This window comes from Lithobates pipiens, unplaced genomic scaffold (genome assembly GCF_037356315.1).
Source record: "Lithobates pipiens isolate NorthernLeopardFrog02 unplaced genomic scaffold, aLitPip1_a1.2 Scaffold_27, whole genome shotgun sequence".
NCBI classification, from domain to species: Eukaryota; Metazoa; Chordata; class Amphibia; order Anura; family Ranidae; genus Lithobates; species Lithobates pipiens.
Genome location: NW_027507788.1, coordinates 105,989,266 through 105,995,211, shown reverse-complemented (window position 1 = coordinate 105,995,211; position 5,946 = coordinate 105,989,266). Strand labels below are relative to the sequence as shown.

General features: G+C 44.6%; 1 pseudogene; it reads left to right on the top strand.

The window, feature by feature from the left end:
* Nucleotides 1-4,865: 4,865 nt before the first annotated feature.
* On the top strand, nt 4,866-4,984 carry LOC143934741 (5S ribosomal RNA; annotated as a pseudogene).
* Nucleotides 4,985-5,946: the final 962 nt, after the last annotated feature.

Sequence of the window (5,946 nt, the reverse complement as noted above, 5' to 3'; positions counted from 1 at the left end):
CAAGATTACTGCGCGGCCTTTTCAGCTCACTACTGGAAATTTGGGAGTTCACTGGACCTTTGGCAGTATCAAGGAAGTGTTTTTCTGTATTGGAGACAACCTGGAGAAATGTGCATGTGGTGTTGATATACTAATGTTTTTATATTTTGCTCAGGTATACACATTAAAGAATCTGTTCAGCTGATTACAAAACTTCAAAGTTCATCTAATGTGAAATAGCCTGACCTATACATTTCAAGAAACAAATACAGGTGGACCTACCCTGGTGCTGATAGGAGGACCAGCCCCTAAACTTCAATAGACAAGCGAGGCATCAGGCAGGCATCTCTGGTACATTGCTGGGTTGACCAAGGGTGAAGAAAGGCAGGCCAAGCTTTGTAATTGACAGCCTAGTTAAGGATATGTATTGCAGTGGGCCTGTGAGCCTGTGTATGTCATGTGATATTCTTCTGAGGACCACTGAAAATGGCATCCTATCCCTGTTGGATCAACAAATATTTGCTCTCAACTCCTCACTGGCTTGAAATTCATGGAACTCAATGTGAGTGCTTTCCTTTCCTCTCCACTTAAGGGAGTATGAAGTGTCCAAGAAAATTCTTCAGTATGAGGAAGTGGTGGATGTTGAGGGTCTGGAATCCTCATGACTAGTCCTTTCAGGTGTAATCTTGGGCTTCAGGGCTGTCGTACAGAAGACCATTGTGGGCTTCTTGGTGGATGTGGTACACAATAAGACTGCTCTTTCCCCTTAATTCACTAGTTTTTGGGTCTTGGCAGCTGCCAAAAACTCAAGTCCTCATGTACTTGTAGTGATGTATGCCAATTGTTGCCACTGAAGCATTTTGATTGTCCTGGTGGATCAAGTCCCAGTCTTTAAAGGCAATATAGTTGAGCAGTAGGAGAGGCTCTGTAGATGCGGCATTTTGCCAGGCTCTTAAATTAGAGACAAGGCATATGCTGTGTTCCAGAGCATCAAACACAAGATCTGCCATTTGATAGCTCCCGGAACACTCCAAGAGTTTTGAGTTTCTTGCTAGATCACTTGGAAGATTCCATATAACTGCTTTCAAGGATGGGCACCATGCCTGTGATCCTATAGCTTAAAGGGTTAAACCCAAAACTATATATATTGCAGCTTGGCAATCATTAGCTGTGGTGGCTACATGTTTTCTTTTAGGCTCCCCAAGATTCTCCTGGTAATCTGGCCAGTAACACACCAGTATTAGTGCCCTCACTCTGGCTGAAGGAGCACAGGGGGCACCTTTAGACAGCAGCATTGTCAGTCCAGGGGGAGGGGAGTATTATATGTACTAGCAGATTTAAATACACAAAAACAATTGTAGCCAAACTCCAGCTAATACTTTATGATCAGTTACAGCAAACCATTTTCCCTAATGGTTTTACATAAAAAAAGAGCAGATTTTTTTTAAGCACTCATCATTGATCTAATTCCTGTAACTGTAAGAGCTTGTTCTTTTGACTAGATTACCAGATGAAAATGGATATAAAGCCTTAAAAGAAAATGAATGCAGCCATCACATCTAAGAAATGGTAAACTGCAATACAATGTTTGGCTTAATTGTTTTAAAGTCTTTTTCCCTATAAAAATAACAAACATGTTATACTTGCCTGCTCTGTGTAGTCAATTTTTACAGAGCAGCCTGGATGCTCCTCCTGGGGTCCATATTTGCTGCTCCTGGCCCCACTATGGGGGCACTCGAGCAGAGTCACAGCTCCCTGTGTCCATTCAGATGTGGAGCCCTGGCCCCGCCCCCTCTCTCTCCCCTGATTGGCTAGCTGGTTTTTACTGGCGGCAGCCAATGGTGTTGCTGCTGTCAGCTAATCAGCAGCTGAACCGAAGAGAATAAACTCTATCCAGAGGTATTTGCAGAAATTTGTGGTGAGGGGTGCCAGATGTGGCTCTTGTGATGTCCAGGTTCAACTACAAATGCAACAATTTTGTGTTCTGAACCAGGTGATGCCTTGGTGACTTCTCTGCAGCTTTTTCCTTGTCTAATGTGCAGCATGATGGAGGGATAGTGAAGGGCATTCTGGTGATTCTGATCATCTGCTTGACCAGGAGGAACATTGAATGCAGACATTGAAAAGCTCCTGGCAGATGAACTGTGGGCTCCTCCAGATTTGCTGTTGCAGGGTTCGATCTGCCATGTTACTTTACATTTGCTGGCTTTGGCAAGCTTGGTGGTTGATGCCAAAGTCCAGAGGGTTAGGGTTGTTTCTGACCAATCCCTATCCTCAAGGAAGGTGTAACTGTGTATGTAGAAGCGTGCAAGGTTGTCTTTTGGTTGCAATTATTTTGGCTTTGAGGGTAGCTTTTATAGTTTCATCAGGATAAGGTGATATTGAGGCCTTGACCCTCCTTTCTACCAAAGGTGCTTTCTTTGTTCCATTTGAATTGGGACATAAATGTTAACAGCTTGAACATTAATCTGAAGTTTACAGCTTAATTTTTAGTTTCATTCCCAGTCACTTTGTCAGCCCATTTCACTTTGTATTGAGGGCAGAGTTCCTCCCTTTCTGGTCGAGGCCTATTCCACCAGGACTGGCAGTTCTTCCTGGGCTATCACGTGTCAGGCTTCTATTCAAGTTTAAAAGGTGGCTACCAGGTCTTGTTTTCCAAGTTCTATCAGGTAGATGTCTGTGTCTGCAGAGTCCAGTTTTTGGCGAAAGGCCTTGTATGTGTTTTGTGGTCAGGTTTTCCCCTTTGTACTTTTAGCTCAAGGCTCATACATTTTGGTGTCTAATTCTTAAAGCATATCTAAATCCAAAGCATTTTAAGTTTTGGAAAGGTTTGCATGGGATAAAACCCTTGTTTTCTGCTCTCTGAACCATTGGGAAGGCCCCCTCATTTCCTGGCCCAGAGACACAGCAGCAAGTGAAAAAATCTCCCCAAAGTGAGTCTTAGGTCATAAACATCTTCATGTTTCAGCAACAACTGCAAAGTTTTCTTTCTTGTACATCACGGGACACAGAGCCATATTACTAAAATCACATTGAAAACACTGCGCTATCAAAGGTATAAGCCTCTGAACTGGTAAAAATATATCCTCTACACCGTGGTAATGTATAAAATATATGATGAAAATATGACACATGCTGAATAGCCAAATAACGTGACAATGTGCATTCATATGGTGATAAAAAATAAAGCAAAAAATCCGTGGAGACCTAGATGGATCCAAATACTGGAATTATAAAAAAAAGTACTTAAGTGCACCGTGAAAAGTTCAAATTGATCCAATTTACAGGTGCTTCATGCGATTCAGTATGCTGTGAAAGCGATAATCAGATGCTGTGTTCTCACTCAGGTGCTCCTCCTCTCTTTCTCCCCCCCCCCCCCCCCCCCGTAATGAAGGCTCACCTTAAGGTGTGTGACCTTGCTGTTAAGCTTAGTCAATTCATGCTTTGGAACTGCTACAGGGTTCAACAGTGTGTCCGGTATCCTGGATAAATCGCAAATGTGCCTCAGTAAGTCAATGAAAAAGGATCTCATAGTGTAGTATGCTTATGCAATTTATTGAACCAAAAAATAAACGGGTCCCACACAGGGTACTCGCAATATCCAGGCACTTCGGTGCGCCATTCTACATCAAGCAAAAAAATGAATGTTTGAAACCGGCTGGTAATGGGATGGTATGCTATCGTTCCTAATAGCTGATCTGCTAAGCGGGCAGTCCAGTCCCCTTCCCCTACATGTGTTGATACAAGGGAATTTCATATCTTCCTCAGGCTGATGTCCACATTTGTCCCTTCTTTTTAAAATAGGGGGTGTAACCATAGGCAATAGGGGGGCGCTTGTCGGCGTTCTCCGATGCCAGGTGCTCGAGGAGACAAGTTTTTTTTTTAAAGCATACTGTGCTGCTGCAGGTTGTGGAGGGACACAAGAGAAAATAGGTGGCATCAGGTTTGGGGACAGGCATTTCTTTTGACACATTGTTACTGCTGCATCAGGCTGAGCATTAATAGCAGCAACTGTGCTGAACTATAACTCAAGCAGTATATGCATTCCTTCTTGTAGTACCTCTGCTTTGTGCATTGGGTTATGGTGTGTGGGGGGGGGTAAAAACACACAGGGCTCTAGAAAGACTTATTTAGTCACACGGAAGCCTAGATCCATCCCAGTAAGATGGCATCCTCCCCTGAGAGTAATATGGCTGGTTACGGTGAGCCTTCAGGAGGGGCAAGTGTTGCAGCTGCTCTTAAACACTGTAGGCCCTGTGTATATTGCTAAGAAGGTTTTTTTCTTCAACCGTTTTAAGCTTAAAGTACGGTTTGATGTTTTAATCGCATCCCAGAGTTGGGACTAAACGTAACAGGTCCCCGTGCTCAGGACTCATATTGAGGAACAAGGAGCGAGATATGGCAAATTTTATCTCTAGGACCAGGAAAAAGCTGTCTCCTCCTGTAGAACCTGATGAGAAATATCAAGCTTGCAGGAAAGGCTTTCAGTCACTCACTAAATTGGCCTGCTCCACATTTTTGCTGCCAGTAAGTCAGTCAATGAGCCCACTTTTGCTTTGGGTTCACTAAAAGCCCTCCAATCTGTTCATGCTTTTTCTATCCGTTCATGGCTAAGAAAGCTTATGTATTCTGAGTGAAAGCACCCAGATAGATTTATTTTTTATTTTTTCCCCCTTTGAAAAAGTTCTCAGTACTTCTATGGAGGAAAGGCTTTATGGGGAGTTCCAGCGATTAACGCTGTAACCTCTTAAAAAAAAAAAAAAACTGACTTGTCCAGTAGACAATGCTCATGCTAAAGGGTCCAACAGATAAGAAGTTGGAATTCCTTTTTAAAAAAATATATTTTGCCCGCAGTTTGTCATTCAAACCTGCGCTGGCGTTCAGAGGCCTATGGCCACATCACCCTGAAAGTGCCCGATCTCGTCTGATCTTGGAAGCTAAGCAGGGTCAGGCCTGGTTAGTACCTGCATGGGAGACCGCCTGGGAATTCCATGAGCTGTAGGCTTCCAGGACCAGTTTATAGAGGTACTCCAAAGTTATCCCTGATCAGCAGGCCCAGTGTTTGGCCGGCATATCAGAAGCGTTCTGTTTTACAGTTATCGCTATAGAAGATTCTATTTTCCAGACCTCATGGCTCATGCAAAGGATGGTACATGTCCATAGAATCCTATGGTTGAAAAGATGGTAAGCCGAAGCACCATACAAAAGTTCTTGGCCAGTTTCCCTTTTTATAGTGAACGGTTATTTGGAGACAATCTGGATTAGTATATCCAAAGAATTTCTAATGGGAAAAGTTCCCTTTTTCCCTTATCGTCTTTCAGGACAGCCACTATGAGAGATAGACTCCTCTTCCTCTGGAAACACTGCGCCAGCCCATAAATTCTTACTTCCCCTGCCGGACCTCAGTTATTAGTGTTTCCTCCGGCGGGGAGACACTGTGCAAGGAACCAGGCCGATCAGTCGGGGAGGCTGTGGCCATTTTTTTGTTAAAGAACCCGGTTGAAGGAAGCAGGGGCTTCGTTTGGAGAAAGCTGGGTTCAATCCATTCGAAACCGAGCGGGCCGAACGGTTTACTTACCTCACCAGGTACTGCCACCCCTTCCTAGTCGAGCGCGGCTTCAGGTCGTGGGGGACTCCTATCGCGTCTACAGGGACGCAGCTGGCAAGCCGTTCGCAAGATTTCCCTGTACAAGGGTACAGTCCGCCCCTTTTTTTTCTTTTGAACCGAACGACGGGCGACGTCGTATCCGGCGGAAGCGAAGGCTTGACCTCGAATACGATCGACTTCCGGGTCGTGGAGCTGATAGGAGGGCCGGGCACAAGCTGGAGATGAGTTCGGAACGCGCACAGGCAGCGTGGAACTCTGTAGTAAGCAGCCACCTGCAGTCATGTCGGAAGCTGAGGCTCAAACAGACTCTATCTCCAACATTCCTAAGGTAAGAGCACCCTGGGGAGGGGTACTCTCTA